General features: G+C 39.0%; 1 protein-coding gene, 2 non-coding genes and 1 pseudogene across 3 annotated transcripts in view; 1 reads left to right on the top strand and 3 right to left on the bottom strand.

Moving 5' to 3' along the window:
* Positions 1–306: 306 nt before the first annotated feature.
* LOC128092359 (uncharacterized) overlaps positions 307–23,807 on the bottom strand; it is a 60,677-nt pseudogene continuing 37,176 nt past the window's right edge.
* Trnai-aau (transfer RNA isoleucine (anticodon AAU)) lies at positions 2,476–2,549 on the bottom strand. The gene has a single exon. It is a non-coding gene; the product is annotated as a tRNA-Ile (tRNA).
* Positions 3,458–3,531, bottom strand: Trnai-aau (transfer RNA isoleucine (anticodon AAU)). Its single transcript has one exon. It is a non-coding gene; the product is annotated as a tRNA-Ile (tRNA).
* The window catches only part of LOC128092307 (uncharacterized), a 169,691-nt gene continuing 150,750 nt past the window's right edge, over positions 4,867–23,807 (top strand). The window contains exon 1 of the mRNA XM_052706208.1: positions 4,867–5,494. The gene's annotated coding sequence lies outside the window, so the exon portion shown is untranslated. The remainder of the gene's footprint in view (positions 5,495–23,807) is intronic.

The raw sequence follows: 23,807 nt of genomic DNA on the forward strand, positions 1-23,807 counted from the left end.
CGAGCACATCATCTTGTTCCTCCTTCTTGTCAACTGCTTCGATCACTTCACGATGGCGCAACACGTACTCCTGGTAGTGCGCTTCCAGCTTCTTCTCGTACACTTTCAGCGTCGCCTTGGTTATCCTCTGCGGGTTCTTCTTTGCTTCGTCAAGGGCACTCTTAATTCTCGTCACTTTTCCCTTGACCTGTCCCCGCTGATGAATCAGCGACTTCACTTCATCTGGATTCACGGGCTGCTTCATTGGCGTGTGCAACACCATTTTGGCGCTCTCACTTCACTTCACTTGTGTCTCAAAGTTTGAGTTCACTTTGCAACCTTTTGCTTGTTGCACTTTTTGTCCACGGCGTGGACGCACTTTGCCAACTTCTTGGCACACGAGTTTTTGGTTCGCAAAACACTTAGGCTGTGCTTCACTTTGGTCTCTTTAGACCCACTTGTCAGTTCTTCCTCGCATCCGCTAGAGGCCACTTTCACATGTCCGGGTTGACGGATCACTTTTACTTCCGGTTGGCGACTCTCATTGAACGTTCACAGAATAACGGGTTGAAGGACCACGAAGATCCGCACTTTTCGCACAATTCCGGTCTGAAGGTCCGAACACTTCACACAAATCCGGTTTGAAGGACCATGTAGGAGCGCTAGGCCCGGCTCCAGGAGGGCTTTTTGATTGTCCAACCTTTCCACTGTGTTGCAGGGAATTCCGTGGCACAACACAGCTTCAAGGCGACAATCGGCGAGTGGACTGTATTCACAACTTTTTCCTTCAGTGGACTCCTTTGGCCAGGATGCAAGAAAACAGCTTGTTTCACGATCTTTACTGCTATATTTACAAGCTTAAACTGACTTACGGACTAACAAATTCATTTAGTTTTAAAGCATACATTTTCGGCCAAATTTGCCGAATCTTCTTCTTGCAACAAAATTATTCTTCTTCTTTAATCTCCTCTCGGGTGCGCAATCCTTTTTCCCTAAACCATGTACACGCGACTTCTTCTTTCCATTCATTTACTTCGTTCATCCCTACTCCCTGTTCTCCTATTGGTCTGTTTGCGCAAGCTGCCTGTTCAGACGCGCGCTGCGCGTCCGTGAGCCTATTGTGTGCTGTGAAATACATGAATGAAACATGTGTGAAAGGGAAAGGACACGAATGGTGAGTTGGTCTGCGGTTATTTACATGCTATTGTTTCTTTTCTTCTTCAATGTGTGGCGTGTATGTGCGGGTACATTTGTGTTGTGCTATGTGTTTGAAACAATGGAAGGATTAACTGACACTGTGGAAATGGATGGATTATTCTTGCAAATTTACTATACCTGACACTGTTAAAAAATCATATCGGTTGGAAACTATATCTTCTGAGCTGAAAATTGGGCAAATTAAATCTACTTTGGCGTTGGCGCCAACAGTTATACATAACTTACTGCAGTTTGAACCATTTTTCAAAAGTTTTGTAAACAAAAATTACCAGCTTTTGTAAACATGCCCATTTTTTGTCTAAAAAAGAAAATTTTAAGTTTTTAAATATTTTGCATGCTAAACTTGTTATATTTTGAACACAAACGTACATGTTTAATGTGAAATTGCTGTAACTTAAAGAAAATTAAAAGTTTGGATGAATAAGAAAAATTTTGCTTAAGATTTCTTCAAAATATTGAAAGGGGGATCAAATTACCCTCAACATTTTGAAAATGCCGGTTCATTTTTTTTAAACGCTTGGCATGATTCGAAGAGTTTTTCTGATGAAATACCCTTATCAGCCAAACATAGTTGAATGTCTAAACTTTCAATTCATGCAAAAAGTTCATAGTTCTGTGAGAAATTGACAGAGTTATGTGCGATAAAAAAAAGAGGATCAAGTCTCCCCATTCTCCCCTAATAGTATTAAAAACGTGAATTTTTAAAACAGAGACTTGATTTCAAACCACCTACGAACGCGTGCCTCCACAGGACACCAATCGTCGTCCACCCACCAAGGGGTTAAATTATTTTAAACTATTTTCCCTGCACACTAACTTTTATTCGTCGATTAATTTTTATAGCTCCACCGGCAATGGGAGGGAGGAGAAAGTATTAGCTATCGAACACTGTTTCCCACCGTGGGAGGGTTCTAAATTCCATCGTTTTCTAAACATTCATTGACTCTACGCTCCACCGGTTGAATGGCGAATTGCCTGGGGGGATTTAACGACCGGACACGTGGCGCTTTGGTGACGATTAATGACGATGACAGCTGCTCCCGATTCGAGCCGTAAACGGTGATAAGTATCGGCACTTTGATGTTGTGTCCCGAAGCAAGCGGAATTGAGATCAATCAATCGGCACTGAGCGTAATTTATGAAAGCTTGCTTTAACGACCCGTTGAGATAAGCCCTTATGACAGGAGCTCAATTCGAGCGGACGTAATGGACTTATTTCAATTGATGTTTACAACGTTTGAGTTAATTGAAAAGCAGAAAGGATCAAAGCAAAAAGAGTGGCTCCAGAGAGGATCGAACTCACGACCTTCGCGTTATTAGCACGACGCTCTAACCAACTGAGCTATGGGGCCTCACATCTTTATCTGAAAAAGCATTTAATTTTAAATTCTAGCAGTAGAAAGAAAATAAATCCACTTTAATTATAAACTACTTGAATTGCATCATACTTACTTATTTCTATAAAATAAACAAATTTCTTGTTCTGACAAATGCATTAATTTATATTTCTCAAGTATTTTTAATGTGCTTTTCACGGTATGTAGTTTTTTCAAATAAGATTTTCCGTCATTCTAAATCCAACACTGACGTCATTCTAAAGAGAACCTTTTGAATAAAATTCTAACGAGAAAGAGAGAGGTTCATAGCATCTTCTCTCGTGTCGATCATCCCTGTATTCCCCACAGTTGTGGAAGTATGCGATCAACAGACGAAAATAGATATCCAGCTACTGCCCCCTTCCTCAGCTGGCAACACTTCTCTCTCGCCAACACGAGGTCAAGTTGCACCGCATGGATGAGTTTTGCTTGCTTTTTTTTACCACCACCACTACAACAGAGTACAGGTGTTTTGTATGGCTTAGTGACACTGCTGGTGATCGTGGAAAAGAAAACAAAAAATGCAAATTCTGATGGATTTCGCGCAACGACCTGAAGCAACACACTTCCTCTACGGCTTTGTTCGATTGGATTCGCGCACTAAACTCACACTTTTAAAAAGTGGGGTTCTGCGCATGTTTGAATTGCTTATCCGCAGAATTTCTACCACTGGATAGGGTTATGTAGTTTTGAGTTTGGGTTTTTGATGCGGATAAAACAAATCACGCAAGTGGCGTATGTTTAAAAAATTATCTTCGAAAAATTGATTTTCTTTTATAAAAGTTACGTCTACAGCATTAAAAAGGAAAATTTGGCCTTCCAAAATTAATTTATAAATATCAAACTAGATTTTTTCATCATTGTAAGCACTAAAATAAAATGTATGGCTCCAGAGAGGATCGAACTCACGACCTTCGCGTTATTAGCACGACGCTCTAACCAACTGAGCTATGGGGCCAGTTGATAAAATAATTGCCACAATAAAAGCTTGAAATCTGACCATTCTATCGAATGTCATAAGCAACCAAGTAATATTTATACACATTTAAACTGAATAATTTTGATTGAAATAAAATAAATATTGAGCCATACAGTTTCAGAAATTGACAACGAACCGCTTCGCCCTTGTGGACAATTGCCAATATTTTGTTTTGTTGGACCGTGAACAATCTAGTCCAGTTTGTTTACCAAACTTTATTGTTATGATCAGCGATGGAAGAATCTTCATCAAAAGATATTCTTTGGATACTCACTAAGAGATTCATTTGAAAGAGAACCTGTCTCAAGTCTCTCACAAAATATCAATTTGAATACTATCGGGTGGAATTTCGGATCCGCTACAGTCCAGGCTCGATTTTCTGAAGTTCTCGCAAAAATATCTCTCGATTCGATTTTTTAAATCTTCGGATACACTGCTGGAGTAACATTTGAAAATGGCGCATAAGAATTTTGACAACTGAGACGATTTTGCAAATTCCGGCACTACGGTTACTATTTTACCAATCCCGCAGTGCTTAAATTTAGCTATTGTTTAACAATTCTAATTTTATGTTACACATGACCACTATGACAAAGAACTTTGCTAAAAGATCTTAAAGTTAATTCCGTTCAATATGTATTTCTGGAGTTTTTTTTAAAAGGTCCAATAAACCAAATTTTCAAGTTAAGCTTTTTGGGTGTTTTGAAACCGCCTTGAGTCAGGTGTATTAAAAACACCCAAAAAGCAAAAATTGAAAATTTGTTTTATTGGACCTTTTCAAAAAAAAAACTCCAGATTTGAATTTTGTACACCCAACCATTCGGGCCTCTCTCTCTCTCTTCATCCACGCCGATATATCCAATCCACCGGAGTGTTCGCGCAGCACTCACACACACTCGCGGCGCACGCACACACCTGTGATCGTCACGCCGCCGTCGCCGCTCACACATCCTCAGCTGACTCAAGCTGCATCTTCACACACCGCGTCCGCCCGTCGATATACCTGCCTTCCACGAGGGATAAAAGATGCGCAACGACTCACACCAATACACACATACACTGAGCTTGCTTTGATGACTCGAACGCATGGGGCGTTTTAGGGGTGTTGTGCAAGCGCGCGCGCGTGTGTATATGCGTCAATGTTTACTGCGATCGACCGCGCGCTCGCGGCATTCTTTGATTGTGTCGCCGCCGATATTATAGATATCGAAGTGTGTGTGTTTTTGTCTCCTGAACGGCGTGAGAGTAAGAGTGCTGGGTTGGTTTTTTTTGTTGTTGTTTTCGGCAACAACACTTTTTCATGTGTGCGACCGACGACGGTGACGGACGACTGCGACGACGACTTACCAGCCGACCGTCCGAAGTCAGTCAGCTAGCAGAAGCCCCCGAGAACGACGATTTGTGTATACCCGCGTTAGTTTCGGAAGTAAGCAAACGTTTTCGGATTTTTTGAGCAACTCACGCGCGCGATCGTCGCCCGAGAATTCTAAACAATAGGAGAGCGAATCAAAGGAGCCCTTTGTTCTCCAAGCGCGCCTGCGAGTGAGTGAGAATTTTTTGAGTCGATTCGAAGAATTTTGGGTGAGAGAATCTCGAGCAAGTGGCTTATGAAAATTGATTTCCGGAGATCCGGTTCCGGTTGAGTGGGTGTGCGCAATTAGTTGGCAAAGAATTGTGCAAAGAGGAAAATAATAGCGCACCAGGTGAAGTTCTGTGTGCAATTTGTGTAAGAGGGTGTGCGATAGTGAGTGTGTGTACACTCGAAAGAATCTTCAAGTGAGAGAGAAAGAGAGTTTTGTGATAAAAACGAAACAAAAGAATATACCGGCAGAAAGATAATTAATTAGTGTGTCCCCGGCAGGTTCCAGGCGGAGCGAAAGAGAGAGGGTCCAGAACAAAAAGAACAGATAAAAGTTCTAGAAACAAACCTGAACAATTTTGTGTAAGTTTTTATATCCCATCTTTTTTCCAGCGTGACAACTTCCACTCGCGCTCACAAACTAGTTATTTTTGCTCATTTATCATTGGGAAAACTTTGCCCATTTTAGAATTAAGTCACTCTTTCTCTATTTGCGCTTCGCGCCACTTCTCACATAATTATTTCTCATTTTTCAAATTTCAATTTAAAAATCATTTCCCTGTTGTCCACTTGCAACTCCCCCTTAACTATGCTTTTTCTCTTTTGTTATTAATGCTTATGAAGCAACTTTTCATCAACAAGCAAAAAGTCTGACTCAAAACTTGTTGAGGTTGGATTACCTGTTTCCAGAACCCTTTTAATCCTCGTTCTAAAAAATGAAATAAAAAACAAAACCTTCCCCCTTATGTCGCATCGTAGTGTGCGTGCGATCGCTCAGGATTTTATAATGCAATTTCCTTTCAATTTTTTTGTGTGTTCTGGCTGCACAAACCAGCAACAACAACAAAAAACCATTCCCAAAGAACCTTAACCCCTCGGCGCGTCAGAATATAAACACTCCGTCATCCCACGCACACATACACACACGCGCGTAAACGAGTAGCGCGCACACCTCGATCAAAGTAGGCGCACTTCACAAATACACAAGCGAACTCGATATCCCCCTTTTGTTTTTATTCGCAAACGTACCAACACATGCGTGTTGGGTTTTCCTCGTGCGTGTGAGCATGTGTGCGTGTATCTTCTTCCTTTATGACACCACACAACTCGGCCGGGCTATCCAGCGCGAGGAAAACTCGTTACCACGTGGAGTGAAGCGTCTCGCTCGCGCACACTCTACTCGCTCGCTCGCTCTCTTTCACTATTGCTCTCCAACGCGGATAATTTTCATCAATGACATAAGGAAAGACGACTGAAAGGTTGTGAGAGGGGGGATGACGTGGGGGTGGTAGTACCAACAGGTGGCGCTGGCTGGTTTTTTTCACTTTTCCTTTCTTTTGTGGTGTAGAGGAATGTTTTTGAATGTTTTTTTTTTTCTCATTTGACGAGATATTTTTGAGATTTTGAGGAAATGATGTTCATGATCATTACACCTCATGTTAATGTGTTTTGGAGTGATCGTCAAATTTTAACATTTGGCGCATTCAAAGTAATAAAATACACAGATTTGAGTTTTGCCTTTCTCCCTGAGGAAAGTCATAAAATCACTCGAAAAATTTACTTTTTAATAAAAAAGATATGAAACCAAATAGTTTGTAGGACTTTTCAACAAATCTAATCTAATCCCCCAATTATTAAAAACTCTGGATTTATAAATACAGAAGTAGAATAAAATTCTGAGCAAATTTATGTGAATATCAACAATTAAACTGAATTTTCTCGGCTATGACTGAACGATTTTTCCCAGATTTGTTCCGAAATACCTTCCAAACGATTCCAAAAGTTTTAAGATCTAGCAACAATATCTTAAGTTATGGCCACTCAAGTTGTACAAGCTGGATCTCGATTATTTGTATGAAAACTATGTCCGGATTAATTCGAAAAACCTTCCTAACGAATCAAAAAATTTTAGATCTTGCAACCCTGTCCCAAGTTAATACTACTGAAGTGGTATTTGTGTACTTCTTTGAAGCAGGGGGGATAGTATACAATCGTTGGATGGGTAATCGAAAGACCTTTCCAGATATTCTAAGAAACTGAAGATATTTGAGGATTAATACGGAGTGAGTAAGGCATCAACAGTGTGGCCAGTCAAGTCGGGAAACTAGGAAAGTCGGGAATTCGCTAAAATTGAACTTAATAAATTTGATCTTTGCAAATATTGTTTTCATTTTTTTTTTAAATTATGGTTTAAATAATGCAGATATAGGTTGATTGCGTTTTTATGCCTCTCTTACAAACGGCGGCGATTGCCGAAAGGTTAACTGTCTAATCAAATCCAAACGTGATTCATGCCAAATGGAGTTTTTTTACATTTTACTTTTCAAAAGTATGAAAAAATATGAACAAAAAACTGCAAAATTTACAAAATTGATTCAAATGTTTTGTATCTTCGAAAATTACAGTCATCCCACATATTCGGAACACCCACAAATTCGGAACACTTTTGTGATAATTTGTCAATAACATGCCAAAAGTAGCTTTTCTGTCAACCTTACTATTTTTAGAACCTTCATTTGGACATTATCTTGCTATTTCACTAGTAAAAGTAGTACTTTTTGAACAAAAAACTTCATTCCAAGACTATTTTGTGCAGAGCAGCAAAACACTGCCTCCAAATGGATTGTTTCATAATTGTGGGATGTTATTGTGCCTCCCACAATTGTGGAACACCTGAATTTAACTGATATTTTCACAAAAAAAAGTTATCATACCATGTATAAAACATCACTAAGCTTGAGTTTTATTGGTTTCAGTGTGTGAAGTCATTATTTGGTAATAAATATGTACTCCTGGAGAGATCCAAAGTTTTTTTACATTCGTAAGAAAAAAGTGTTCCGAATTTGTGGATTTCAAGGGTCAAAGTAATTCTTCAAAAACTTCATACAAAAGTTAAAATTTGCAGATGTTAGATACAGCATTCGAAAGATCGCAAGAAAAGCTTTCAAATGAAGGTAAAAGCGAATCATTAAGTTCAATTATCGATATGCTATGATTTTCTGAACATTGGCCGATCTGGAAACCGTTCCGAATATGTGGGATGACTGTACGCCTTAAATGAGAGATGTTCTGGATTTTTCATTGAAATAAAGTTGAAAACATTTAAATAGTAACAACTTGACAAATCAACATTAAATTTTAGAATAATTGATAGTTTTCACAAAAATTAAAGGAAACTTGAAAAAGGATTTTATATCGTATGAGTTAGATAATTTGAATGTGATTTGAAAGAAAAAGCGTTCATATAAATTGAAAATGTTTTTTTGCTTTTTCCAACAAAAACTCATGTTATGTTTGACTTTTTTTATATAGTATGATTATTTTTAACTTAATTTTATTGGTTTTATTATTTTTTTCTCTGAATCAAAATTGAGTGCTTCAATTTTTCACGTATTTTGCATTACTTAAATTTCCAATAGTTTGACAGTTTTCGATTTGCATTCATTTTTCTGCTAAGAAATTTCTAGAGATTCTAGAAAAAATCGGGGAAAACTCGGGAACTCCTTAATGGATTGTGAGGTGGATTAATCTAGTATTATGTTTTAGATTATTTTTGAATGGCTTAGCATATTTAATACATTTTTTCTGATATGAAATGTTTAGCATGAAAGTTTTATTGTTATCCCCAATATTCTCGTATGTTGTTGTTTCATTGTTAAATCGATTCACGATCCAATAAAATAATTTAAAAATCGTGCAATTTCGTCAATTAGAGAAAGCGAAAAAACTAAACTTGGTTTACGTAATTTTCGCATGTTCTCCGCCTTGTTTACAACACTTTATCCGAACCTTTCCCAACTGACCTGCACCAAACCCAAATCAACCGTAACGGGGCATCAATAAACTTTCCCGCCATTACCGGACGATTCGGCACAATGTGCCAAAAGCCCCCACAGCAGATCTGTGGCATAAAAACAAGCAAACAAATCGAATGTGGCAATAAGGTGCAATTGAGTCTCAATTTGTCCACTTCCCAGAGTTGGCAAGCAGCAAGAAACGCCGTGCCGTTGCCATTGTGTTGCGAAACGTCTCCGAACCGTTCGACAAATCAAAGTCGTCTCGAACCGGTTGGGACGGTAATCGAGTCCGACACGCGCTCCGACGATAATTGCTTTGGAAGAACCTGTCGCAGAGAGTTCAAAACGCGGCCGGAGAACGGACGGAGAATTTTCTAAAATTAAAACTCTTTCAACCGATTCGAACAATTAATAAATTTTCCGCTGCCGCCCACACCGCGCGCTCAGCACACCAAACTGTCAAAGTGGTGTGCCTCCATGTGTTCGGCAGATCTCGAGACACCGGGCCAGCATGTGACAGTTTGGCGCGGTGCAGCATGCGCGCGCGCTCGATATTAATAGAACCTGAAGTTTCGACGATGCAGAACCGCCCCGGAACGGGGCTCCAATCGGCGGGAAAATAGCTGCAAGTGAGTCGTCGCAGCCGGCTGATGAGGCGTTGGGAGCAGAAATTCGGCATAACCGGTTCAGAACCGGTTCGACCGGTTGAACCGGTTATGGGCGCAAATCGAACCCTGGCCCAGCTGGAGCTCTGGGCGCACTCAAAAGTCAAACGATCTTGGCCCGGTGCCAACCGGGATCGCGGTTTTTGGCGAAATTTTCATTCATCACGCGTGAAAATCACACAAAGTTGTCGGTGTCGCCGCGGCGGCTGAAATTTTCGATATTTACGCTTCTTTTTTCATGATGGGCAATTGCATGTGTCGTCTTGGTTGGTTTTGGCCGCGAGGCGATTATGATTATTGCATCAAAGTTACTTGAAGGTAGTGTGTGCGTGAACGCCAGTTTGAGGTGGTAAGAAGAAGATAATCAAACATTTATATAGACGCAGCTCGTCGGTTGACGAAATTTGTGGCCCATTCATTATCGGGCACGTCACTTGCATGACTAATTTTCGGTTTGACTTTGGGGTGTGAAGAGGGAGCGTTTGAAGTGTTGTTACTCGAAATTGGTGGCCGCCTTTATTGACTGACACTGCAAAGATGGAATTGGGGAAGACACTTCCCGGTTTAATGAAGATGTGGAAGGTAATTTTTGAAATTCTGATTCACCCCAAAAGATATTTCTTTATGTCTTTAAACGATAGTTAGTAGAATATAGAAGAAGTTTAAAAAGTTCAATTTTCCCAATATTAAGCTATTTTTGATGTTTGTTGCTCGAGCAATAAGCTGTACAGTTTCCTTCGCAGTTGAAACACTTTATGTGTGGTTTTTGCGGATCAACCGCATTCCGGGACACATATTCCCGTAAACATCATTTCGCATTACGGTACTTCCTTTGACCCGGTGTCAAAACAAACAGAAATTTTCCATTTCCAACCGGAGAACCTGGCCCTAGAACGTCACAAAACGAGGTCATAGTCGTCTCTAATTGGTGGCGGCATCGGCTCAGTTTACATCAATTTAATAACACAAACATCGCACAATTTCTAGAACAATTCCGCGTCAATTTCCCGCCCGAAAAACTCCACAGCCCCGGGGGTAATTATAACTTTAATTTCCTCTACAGACCAGAGGGTGAGTGTTGACGGGACTGGCGGATGGAAGGCGCGACGCCGCACAGGTTCCATTTGGGAACAAAAACAGACGCACAGGTTGCCGCGCTGCGAGATTTGTTTGGCGTCCCGCGAGCTGACTCTAATGTAAACTCCTGTCCCGTGCGCGTGAGTTGAAACATTTCCTCGGCGGATGGTTCCACAGGAGAACTCCGATGGTTTGACAGTACCTAGACTGCTTGCGACAGTGTTGTTATGTTCAATTTTGATCTATTTCCCCAACTTGAAAGTTCGATTTGTTTTTGTTTCTGATAGTTTGCTGCGCAGCTTCCCTTGCAGTTGGCACACTTCGTGTGCGACATTGCCAAACAAGATTCTCAAAGTATCGGCGTTCCACTGTACGATATGATGTAATGCCAGTTGAATCTTTTGGCAAACGCCGTCTTCTTTTCTCTCTGGTCCAACTTCTAAGATGTGTCAGCCCCAGGTGTTTGCGCGTGGAATGTCCATAAAGCAGCATCGCCAGAACAACAGAAGGTACGGAATACCGATTTTTTTTTTTCGTTGTAAATAAATGTGTTTTAACGTCGTCGGATACCGTCATCGAGCCACAGAGTCAGTGGCGGCATTCTCTCTAAATATTTACTTTAATCAGCGATATTTTTATTTATTGACAAACGGCGAAGGCAGTCGCGCCGAAGGCGGCAGTGTTGCCATCTTCCCGCCAGTTATATATCGGTATTGGGTGACTGCATCGAGTCGGTGGTGGTTTGTTTGCAGTTTGCTTGCAATATTTGATATCTGCTGACATTCGCAGCCAGCAGTGTCACATTGCACTGTAAACACATGCCGACCAGCAATTGCGATGCAGCCGAGAGACAGAGAGGGGGGCGAGTTCTTGGAATTTGATGGAAGACTCAAGGAATTGTGGGGCCAGAGGTCAACGAAGAATTTTAACCGTTGTCGAAAGATGGATGATTGTTGGCAGGTGCCATTCTCTTTTTTTTCGGGTTATGTTTTGCGTGCTGGCGATGATGACACCATTCGGTTGCGATATGTGTTTGTTTTTGAATACCTTTGTCATACACAACCAGACGTTAATCTTTATGAAATTCCAACGATCGATAATTTGACGGTCTATTTGAATGATCAGAAACACCACAGCTACTTTGAATTCACCACTGACAGCTCTTTTAAAGTGAAACGGAACGCTAATTCTTGGAAAACTTCTGTTCAACCTAAATCTATTGAGTTTTCTAGAACATTGTTGTTCACGTGATTTATGGATGGTCCCGTTGTTTAAACATCTACCTAAGTAATATCTCGTTAGAAACATAAAATGATTCCAACTTTTATTGTTTCTTTAATGCAGTCAAGTTTTACTTTTTTTTATTGCACTTTACCCAATCAATGCAACAAACATACAGAAAATCTGCTGAAAATAATTGAACAAAACATACTATCTCTTTCAAACGGCTTATCTTAAACGCCTATTTTTGAAATTACGACGGTTTATCATCCATTTCGATAGCCGCCATTCAGTAGACAGCAGCTTCATTCAGTAAAACCCCGCGATTAAGAAATTATCTACCTCCCCCTTCCTTTCACCTCACCGAAGAAAACAATAATCGACGACACACACCCATTTAATTTTACGACATGATCCCCCTCAAACAAGCCGTGGCCGAAACTTATCAATATTCCTAACTCTACGCTGTCTTCTGATTTTCGGTTTGGGTGTTGCTGTTGTTGTGTGTCACAGATAAAAATAAAACACTACAACCGAAGCAATTGTACGATGACACTGGCAAATGTTGTTTAGCGAGAAAAAAGGAGAAAGAAGTGATCAAAATAGAGAATAAATGTGTCTTTTTTTATGAACGGTAAGGAATAAATGACCCGCTGATGACGACTGTGTCAAACTTTTTCAGCAGTCGGTGGTTGACGTGGGACTATGCTTTCGATACATTCATTACATTAAATGTGAAAAATTTCGGTGAAATGGCTCTACAAACGAAGGATAACGCCAAACAACTGATAATGCGATTGCTCTCATCAAATGTAATTTCGGTGAAATGGTTTTTCAATTCATCAAAGAACTAAAAATTAGACATGAGCAATTCTCTACGAAATCGGTCTTTTTTCTTCAATTTTAATTTTTGTATTTTTTTATCCGACTGAAACTTTTTTGGTGCCTTCGGTATGCCCAAAGAAGCCATTTTGCATCACAAATTTGGCAGCTGTCAATACAAAAATGATGTATGAAAATTCAAAAATCAGTATCTTTTGAAGGAATTTTTTGATCGATTTGGTGTCTTCGGCAAAGTTGTAGGTATGGATACGGACTACACTAGAAAAAAATGATACACGGTAAAAAAAATTTGGTGATTTTTTTATTTAACTTTTTATTACTAAAACTTGATTTGCAAAAAAAACTATTTCTTAATTTTTTTTTATTTTTTGATATGTTTTAGAAGACATAAAATGCCAACTTTTCAGAAATTTCCAGGTTGTGCAAAAAACCATTGACCGAGTTATGAATTTTTTAATCAATACTGATTTTTGGGTAATTCTCTACCAACTCACACGAAATCGGGAAAAGTTGCCCCGACCCCTCTTCGATTTGCGTGAAACTTTGTCCTAAGGGGTAACTTTTGTCCCTGATCACGAATCCGAGGTCCGTTTTTTGATATCTCGTGACGGAGGGGCGGTACGACCCCTTCCATTTTTGAACATGCGAAAAAAGAGGTGTTTTTCAATAATTTGGAGCCTGAAACGGTGATGAGATAGAAATTTGGTGTCAAAGGGACTTTTATGTAAAATTAGACGCCCGATTTGATGGCGTACTCAGAATTCCGAAAAAACGTATTTTTCATCGAAAAAAACACTAAAAAAGTTTTAAAAATTCTCCCATTTTCCGTTACTCGACTGTAAAAAATTTTGGAACATGTCATTTTATGGGAAATTTAATGTACTTTTCGAATCTACATTGTCCCAGAAGGGTCATTTTTTCATTTAGAACAAAATTTTTTATTTTAAAATTTCGTGTTTTTTCTAACTTTGCAGGGTTGTTTTTTAGAGTGTAACAATGTTGTACAAAGTTGTAGAGCAGACAATTACAAAAATTTTGATATATAGACATAAGGGTTTTGCTTATAAACATCACAAGTTATCGCGATTTTACGAAAAAAAGTTTTGAAAAAGTTACTTTTTGCGTTTCTCTTTGTTTCGTCGTCCGTGTCTGTCGCGGGTGACCATGAACGGCCATGATCGATGACGACCAACTTTTTTAAAACTTTTTTTCGTAAAATCGTGATAACTTGTGATGTTTATAAGCAAACCCCTTATGTATATATATCAAAAATTTTGTAATTGTCTGCTCTACAACTTTGTAGAACATTGTTACACTCTAAAAAATAACCCTACAAAGTTAGAAAAAACACGAAATTTTAAAATGAAAAATTTTGTTCTAAATGAAAAAATGACCCTTCTGGGACAATGTAGATTCGAAAAGTACATTAAATTTCCCATAAAATGACATGTTCCAAAATTTTTTACAGTCGAGTAACGGAAAATGGGAGAATTTTTAAAACTTTTTTAGTGTTTTTTTCGATGAAAAATACGTTTTTTCGGAATTCTGAGTACGCCATCAAATCGGGCGTCTAATTTTACATAAAAGTCCCTTTGACACCAAATTTCTATCTCATCACCGTTTCAGGCTGCAAATTATTGAAAAACACCTCTTTTTTCGCATGTTCAAAAATGGAAGGGGTCGTACCGCCCCTCCGTCACGAGATATCAAAAAACGGACCTCGGATTCGTGATCAGGGACAAAAGTTACCCCTTAGGACAAAGTTTCACGCAAATCGAAGTGGGGTCGGGGCAACTGCTGTGTGAGTTGGCGGAGAATTACCCTTTTTCAAAACATCAAAATTTTGGTCGCAAAAATCGTCGCAGTTTTTCATTTTTTTTAAATAAGTGCACATGTTTGTCCACTTTTGAAAAAAATATTTTTGAAAAGCTGAGAAAATTCTCTATATTTTGCTTCTTCGGACTTTGTTGATACTACCTTTAGTTACTGAGATATTGCAATGCAAAGGTTTAAAAACAGGAAAATTGAAGTTTTCTAAGTCTCACCCAAACAGCCCACCATTTTTCAATGTCGATATCTCAGCAACTAATGGTCCGATTTTCAATGTTAAAAAATGAAACAGTTGTGAAATTTTCCGATCTTTTCGAAAATAATATTTTCAAAATTTTTAAATCAAGACTATTTTTAGAAAATAACTCGAATGTTTCGGTGAAATGACCATAACTGCATAGTCCCCACGTCAAACCTTTCGGGGTGGCGCCGTCCTGCTCGTTGCGGGCCACCCATCCGTCCCACCTTTTTTTTACGGTGTCATTTCCCAGTCGAACATGTCTGCAGAAGTAGCAGCGACCGTTTTGACAACCGACCGTCGATCGTGAAGAGCTAGCTAATTGTTTGTTTGGCTTGTAAATTAGCGCGCGATTCTCGGCGCCCAATAAACGTTCTCCGCGTGACAGCTATTGACGGGTTTAGAATGTTTCAAGCTCTCGAAATTCTTGTTCTTTTTTGAAGATTTCAAAATTTAAAGTTGGTATTTCATTCTTAACTTTTAAACTTCCATATCAGCGAGCTTTGAAGAATCAAAATTTGATCGGGGTCATAACTCTTCTCTATCGTTTTGAGTTTGAGCTTTTTTTCGCAGAATATTTGCCAATTCTGATCACGTTAACCCTTAACTCAACAAAAAATATGTAAATGCCGGACTTCTAGTAAGTTTGTTTGGTTCACATAAAGCTCTCTTTTAGAAATCACATTCAATTCACAATTTAAAAAAAAAAAACAAAAGTTTCAATAATTTCGACATTCAAGGGTTAGTCCGCACGCGTGTGCAAACATTAAAATGCGCGAAAGTGCCAATGAACTTAGGCTCCCCAAAATGCGATCGCCACTCAGCAAACAGAACACACGACGAAGTGGTGGTATTTTGTATCGGGCAAACCCCTGGCTAAACCCAGCCTGACTGGTTGTTTGGTTGGTTGAGTTGAGTTGGTTCTGGTCAGGGAATGGTGCCTTTGAACCGTGGAATCGGTAGCCCGCAAGAACGCAAAAAGAACCAACAAAGTGGAAACCGGCCGCGAAACTTTTCGATCAATCATTGATGGGGTGATGATGATTCGCGGTTTGTGCAAATTGGTGGGCAAAGGGTTGCCAATTTTCTAAAAAGAATCATCATGTTTTTATCACTAATTTAAAAAATCTTTGTTATTATTTTGTTAACTAACACCGCATTTTTTTTTGAATTTTTTTGGAATGTTGACAGATAATGATTTCGGACTGTACAAATCTTCTTCTTTTTATATGTTATTTCACATATTTCCTCAAGTTGAGGTAAATTTACAACAGAAATAAAGTAATTTTCTTGGTGAAGACTTCGACTTTTGGTTTAATCAAGAGATATCAAAATTCCCTCTTTTTAATCTTTTTTTTTAGATCACAAATCGCAAAAAAAAATACTTGAGAAAAATGTTTATTTGGTGTCATACATTCACTGATATTTTGCAATTTTAAAGAGAAGTATAACTAAAATAGTGATTCAAACATTTAGCTCTGAAATTTTTCAGAGCAGGGCTTAACATTTGAAAAATGAACAGAATTTTATACAACTCAGTGCGTTAAGAGTAGGAGGTACTGAGCATGAGCATGAGCATGAGCATGAGAGACCACCCATGGTTGTCCTTCTCCGTTGCTGAACAGAACCGTAATATCCTTTCAGCACTACTGATCATAGGCTTCGACTATCAAGTGGTATTTCCCTTATCAACAGCATATATGAATGCGCTGAAAAGATAAAACACCATGATTTCCAGAACAAGATCAGTAACAGTCATTGGCCACCAACGGCGCCCGCCATGTCAGTTTGTAGATCTCGATTTTAAGGGACGGGAATGTTAGTTAGCGCAGGTTGCTACTAGGGCAGCTGATTTACTCTGTGCTTACACCCCACAAGCGCCAGGAACCTGAAAATTGGTTAGTAGGATAGGGTGTTTGGTCAGGATTCATCATAGAAGATGATGATGCGACCCAAAGTCATAGTGTTTGTTGAAAGGTATTATATTTTATTCTCAAGGCAAACAATCGGTTGCTGCGGATGAGACATTTCCCGTTTAACTGTTGTTAAATTTTTAATGAAAAGCTGCAATGATAGCGTAGTCTGATTTTTAATTATATAATCATTTAGTTCATGAATTTGTTACGGAATAGACGCGACGAACTCAATCATCAAGTGCCTTCGGATCTTCTTTCTGTTAGCTAGATAAGGTATTGATTTTCGTTGCCTCTCGAGCTACGATGCTATGGAGAGGGCTTAACACACAAACAACCGACGTCGAGCCCTCCGAGCTACGGAGCTATGGGAAGGTCTTTTCAACACAAAAAAAAACTCGCGCACCACACGACGTTCTTGATGAATCAAAATAATTTTGTTACGCGATAAACCTGACGAACTCGGATCACTTTTAACGAAAACTATATCACAATTCACGACAAAATGCGAAACAAAACGCACACACAAAAAAAATCACTTTTCACTCAGAATATTTTTTTCCGACCACGCGCTCCCTTTGCCAATTATGCACTGATGACGCTGCATTGTCAAAGGGTAATCTTTTCCTCGCAGCGCACAATTCGCGACAAAAATGCGAAACAAAAGGCACACACAAAAACAAATCACTTTTCACTCAGAATATTTTTTTTACGACCACGCGCTCCCTTTGCCAATTATGCACTCTCAGTGCGCTAAGAGTAGGAGGTACTGAATTATCAAAATTAAGCCTTATTTAAAAACCCGATTTAATCCCACCAGGGGTGAGATAGAGCCTTTATTACTAAAGAATATAACTTCTTTCAATTCATAACATCGACTTGATACAAAAAATCTTATGATGTAAGCAAAGTATTATTAATGATGTGTTTTCCAAAAGAAATTGAAAACGCAATTTTCACCAGTAGAATATTTTTAACCGTACAAATTCTTAATCAAACAAGCGTTTATGACAAACGCAAGCATGGCAAGCTTCACATGCGCCAGTGACGACGCACACCGCGGTTTTGGTTTTCTAGTTTTGGTACGAGCCCAAAAACCGAACAAAGCAAGCGCAAAGCAAAACCGAGTTAACCGCACAGTGGTAAGCTTGCCATTCAGCATCTAGAGGAACTATATCCTTTTTCAGCCTATTTCTATTATCAGCCTATCAGCACTTTGATCATGTATTCCAGCTTTCATAAAGTTTTTTTTGACTGTTCCAAAATAATGAATAGCTCAAATAAAAGTGAGCAAGCAACTCTCCATTGTTGATATATCTGAAAATATTGATTAAATAGCGGAAAACGGCGAAAGTGATGAGAATTGGTCGAACGGCTTAGAGTGATTAAAATGGGTATATTTCCCCTACGGAAGTGAGAGAGTCAGAGATAGCTATTTTTACAACCGCATCACTACACACTCAATCGCAGTACCTTAGGTAGATAGCCATTGGCGTCGCGAAAACTTTGAAAATGGGTAATTCTCTACCAACTCACACGAAATCGGGAAAAGTTGCCCCGACCCCTCTTCGATTTGCGTGAAACTTTGTCCTAAGGGGTAACTTTTGTCCCTGATCACGAATCCGAGGTCCGTTTTTTGATATCTCGTGACGGAGGGGCGGTACGACCCCTTCCATTTTTGAACATGCGAAAAAAGAGGTGTTTTTCAACAATTTGCAGCCTGAAACGGTGATGAGATAGAAATTTGGTGTCAAAGGGACTTTTATGTAAAATTAGACGCCCGATTTGATGGCGTACTCAGAATTCCGAATAAACGTATTTTTCATCGAAAAAAACACTTAAAAAGTTTTAAAAATTCTCCCATTTTCCGTTACTTGACTGTAAAAAATTTTGGAACATGTCATTTTATGGGAAATTTAATGTACTTTTCGAATCTACATTGTCCCAGAAGGGTCATTTTTTCATTTAGAACAAAATTTTTCATTTTAAAATTTCGTGTTTTTTCTAACTTTGCAGGGTTATTTTTTAGAGTGTAACAATGTTGTACAAAGTTGTAGAGCAGACAATTACAAAAATTTTGATATATAGACAAAAGGGGTTTGCTTATAAACATCACGAGTTATCGCGATTTTACGAAAAAAAGTTTTGAAAAAGTTACTTTTTGCGTTTCTCTTTGTTTCGTCGTCCGTGTCTGTCGCGAGTGACCATGAATGGCCATGATCGATGACGACCAACTTTTTCAAAACCTTTTTTTCGTAAAATCGCGATAACTCGTGATGTTTACAAGCAAACCCCTTATGTCTATATATCAAAATTTTTGTAATTGTCTGCTCTACAACTTTGTAGAACATTGTTACACTCTAAAAAATAACCCTGCAAAGTTAGAAAAAACACGAAATTTTAAAATGAAAAATTTTGTTCTAAATGAAAAAATGACCCTTCTGGGACAATGTAGATTCGAAAAGTACATTAAATTTCCCATAAAATGACATGTTCCAAAATTTTTTACAGTCGAGTAACGGAAAATGGGAGAATTTTTAAAACTTTTTTAGTGTTTTTTTCGATGAAAAATACGTTTATTCGGAATTCTGAGTACGCCATCAAATCGGGCGTCTAATTTTACACAATAGTCCCTTCGACACCAAATTTCTATCTCATCACCGTTTCAGGCTGCAAATTATTGAAAAACACCTCTTTTTTCACATGTTCAAAAATGGAAGGGGTCGTACCGCCCCTCCGTCACGAGATATCAAAAAACGGGCCTCGGATTCGTGATCAGGGACAAAAGTTACCCCTTAGGACAAAGTTTCACGCAAATCGAAGAGGGGTCGGGGCAACTGCTGTGTGAGTTGGCGGAGAATTACCCAAATGATATAAAGCTTAGAAGCATCGGAAGCTCCTATTGGAATCCAATGAACTCTGTTAAATAAACTTACGAAATCACGACAAAATGAAGCCTACCTAAAGGTGATTTTAGGAGCACACGGGAAACAAATTGTTTGTACCCGGATGAATGTCCTATGTCACAAAAGTTTTTGCATAAACATTGGACAGTTATGCAAAAACGGACAGAGCAAAAGAAACCGAAAAGCTACGATATCTTACATGTTGAAGGAAACATCGGTAGACAAGCTACTACAAACGAGTATAAGTCGAGCCAAAACATATATGCGCCAGCATTCTCGCGCCAGTATTCGAAGCTCAACTTGACAACTTGGCGACGAAGCGTCGAAAATCAATGCAGTGTGATTTTTTGGCGATTTTTCCGATTAATATTCATGCTGTATCGTCTTATTTACGAAGATGAAAATGACGTCCAGCCATAAAGTAAAACCTATACCTTTCTTTAGTAAGAAAGGCAAAAACGTAGTTACCATTCAAAAAAGTTTATAATCTTTGCGAACTTGAAGTGAAAAGCATGATATATTGAGACAAGTCCTTTAAAACTGTCAACCCTGGGCTTTGTCATAATGAGTATCATAGGTTTGATGCTTATTTGGCAAGGAGTATGATTTGATCCGATGTGGAATTAAAATCGAAGTTTTTAGTATATTGCTGAGGCTTCCATTTTTACACATGGACACCACTTCATGCTACGAGAACCCACTTTGACGCAGTCTCAGGGCTTAATCGATGACCGGTAAGCTGTCATCGAGACAAGGAGGTTCTCCGATAGTGGAAATATCACATTTGTACAATGAACCGCTACATATGTGATTTTTCCCTATCTTAATGTGGGTGTCAGGTTAGGATACAGGTTTTTAAAAAATCAGTTTTTGTAGAATTTAGGATTTTAACTATAAATATCAACTGTTTATACTTTGTATTTAGTTATTTAGGGACAAAAATAGTAATAGTGAATTTAATAATTCTATCAGAATCGGTGATTTTCATTCAAGTTGCATAAAAACCATTCTGATTTGTCAAAATTTCCATAGAGTCTCGATCAATCAATAGTGAAATGATATCGGACTAAATTCGTTGATCTGTTGAACTAACGACTGTCGGATTATGATTGTATCGACCATTGTTGCGAATCAAGGATCTACTGGAATTCTGACGATCAAATGGTCGTCTCTTTTTCAATTCACGACTTGAAATGTTAATCTATTTTTTTTAAGAAGCCAGACAGGTTTTAAAAGAAACGTTCTAGATTTTTTTGGCTATTAATTAAAATGTCGGGGATTTGAGATAAGAGTAGCTTTCGGATATGTTACTTAAAATCTCAATTTTATTCAATTCAAGTTAGGTAGTTATCCGCAAATGAATATTTGGACTTATATGAATAATTGAACATTTTGGACTTATGAATAACACACAACTGTGCATTTATTCTAGAGTCAGATCCATACAGCGTCAGTGTTTATTTGGTCGAAGTGTACTAATTCATTGGCAGATCTGGTTCTAGTTGTAATGTACGACAAGACTACTGACGGACGTGACAGGACGAGGGCCCAGTTTAGAGGTTTCAACATCAACGATGTGCGGCTGGATCACCCTCCCAAAAAAAAAAGTCCTTTAAAACTGTCAACCCTTTCGATGGGCAAGCCATCAACCACATTTCGAATCTATCTCGCTGTTTACACAAAGAACTTCCAACGCCGTCCAGGTTCACGCAGAAAAATATTTTGTAGAATCAGCCTGTACGAGGTTTGATTCAACAAAATTTTTGTTGAATATAATCAACGCCAATTTTGCGTTGAAACAAACCATGATTTTCTTAATTCCACAAAAATCTTTTGTTGTTTTGAAAAAGTTGCTTTGACGTTTAGCGTTGATTCAACAAAAATCTTGATTTTCAAATCAACAAAACGTTTTGTTGGTTCAAATATGCCTTATTTTTCTGCGTGTTGCTTCTACATCGACAGTTTGTCGTACGTGTGATACACGTCGCTAAATAAATATTGAACATATTTTGATATGTGTGCTCAAAACCGCGAAATCCGACGACTCCACCACCACCATCAGCCCACTCTCGCCGCCGTCCTTAACCCTTCCGGAACAAATTTCGACAAAGTCGTCGTCACTTCACGGCGCGGATTGCCACAATCCTCGACATTCGGCCTCGAGGCTGCTCGATTCCGTCGTCGCTCAGCCAAAAAAGTGGGCCAACCAAATGGCTAATTTGACAGAATTTTGGCTGGAGAAGTGTGAGCGCGCGGGGACGAGGTGGAATTGTTAATCGTTTTCGGTATTGTTCCTAGCCCAGGCAACGCCACCACAACTACAAACCACCACACAATAAGTTATTAGCTTGTGACGAGGGGGCGGTTCGGTAACAGCGCCGAGACGCGCGACGGCGAAGACAAACATCACACATTCGGCTGGCTGACTGGGTGGAAATTGGATGTTCAGCGGACCGAGCGAGTGACACCGCACCGCCAGTGTTGCCGGAAAAAAAGAACTCGAACAAACAAAATTACTCTTTTTGAGGATTTTAAAAACGATCTCTGGAATTAGTTTCTTATCAATTTTATTACACTCAGAGAAATCAAAATTATTTGGGGACACTGTGGAGATTTTCCCTTGTCTCCTTAAAAAAGGGGAGCTTCAACACTTCTCGTCTTCTGAATCCTTTTCCTGGTGCATGGTGGAGATGGGAACGGCAATGTACGACATTCTTGGTGTTGAGGATCCGAACTTTGAGAGGATTTCAATAAAAATCATCCAGGTGGATTGCAACCAGTCAGCATTTTTTAATCTTAAAAATTTCATATTGTGCCAAAAAGCATCACTACAATGTATGAGTGTTTGGAGAAAAAATACTACTGAAACACCCATCGACTCGCAGTTCACACTCTCGCATTTCATACGGAACCAACCTCAATCCCGGGATATAGAGAGCACCACCACGGGAAACGGGAGGCTAGTTTATTTAAAACATTTTGATAATAATCTGCTGAACTTGTCAAAACTCGTCTGTGGTTTGGCGAGAGGAGGTTAGGAGCGTAAAACCGACGTTATGAATTATTCAGCAAATTATTATTTTATTATTTGAACGTGTTTCCTTCCTTCAACCTCAACGATCCACCCCCATTCAACCCTACGACCCTTCAACACATAATTCGTCAAAAAAGTGAGACGAGTTTAGTGTGATGACTGTTCTGAGCACACACACACACACATACTCGTCTGTATCAGGAAGCACCAAATGCCGTAACATCACGTGTGTGTTGGTTTGAATGTGTTTCATCGCGCTTGAATAATGGCAGGCAGCAGAACTAATGTCAATAAAAGTTTTTCCAGGACTAAACAAACTAGTCGAGCAGTGTGTGTGTGTGTGTTGCCACTTGCACGCACGCACGCACGCTCCCCCACATGCACATATGCTTAATTAGCTCTACATTTGAGAACAGTTGTGGTGGAGAAATCGATAACATTATGGTTTGCTCGTTCTAGTTCCAGGAAACGACAATGTTTAGTCTGCTGTGGGATTAAAATGTTTTAAATTTATTTTAAGAGATTTTAAAGTTGTTTGCAAAAAGTACGTGAAGTTACGTGATTGTTATTTACCAAACTTTTTTCCAGTAGATTCACAAAATTACCTTTATCTAAAAATATCTTGTTTTGTCATTATTGCGTTTTCACAAAACAAAAGAAAAACTAATTTATTAAAATCTGCCATTTGAAGAAATGGCTATTAGGGGAACAACATCTAATTCCAACGTGCCTCTAATGTTGGCAGGTCAGAACTTTGACATTCAGTTGAAGCTAATTGAAAGCGTTTTCAACTGAAATCGAGTGATAAATGGCTCAATAAGAAGTGAGCAAGCAAGTTTCTATCAAAAGTTTTGCAAAATTAGTTGTTTTTAGGGGGAGAGGGGGTAATATGCACCCCCTAAGGGAAAACTCAACCATTACAGCATTACTGTGGAAGAATTTTGTTCGATGTTCTAAACCAACTATTATTCTTCGTCATCTCCCGAGCAGGGGTAAATAACACGGGAATACCAAATTTTGGTATTACTTGAGTTAATAACAGGGACCAAAATGTGCCCTTGGTTGCCCAGTAATAGATGGTAAAATACCATGAAATCATACCAAAGTCTTGTATGTGGAAGGGCACAACAATACCAAACCATGTTATTCCAA

This window comes from Culex pipiens, chromosome 1, assembly GCF_016801865.2.
Source record: "Culex pipiens pallens isolate TS chromosome 1, TS_CPP_V2, whole genome shotgun sequence".
Taxonomy (NCBI): Eukaryota; Metazoa; Arthropoda; class Insecta; order Diptera; family Culicidae; genus Culex; species Culex pipiens.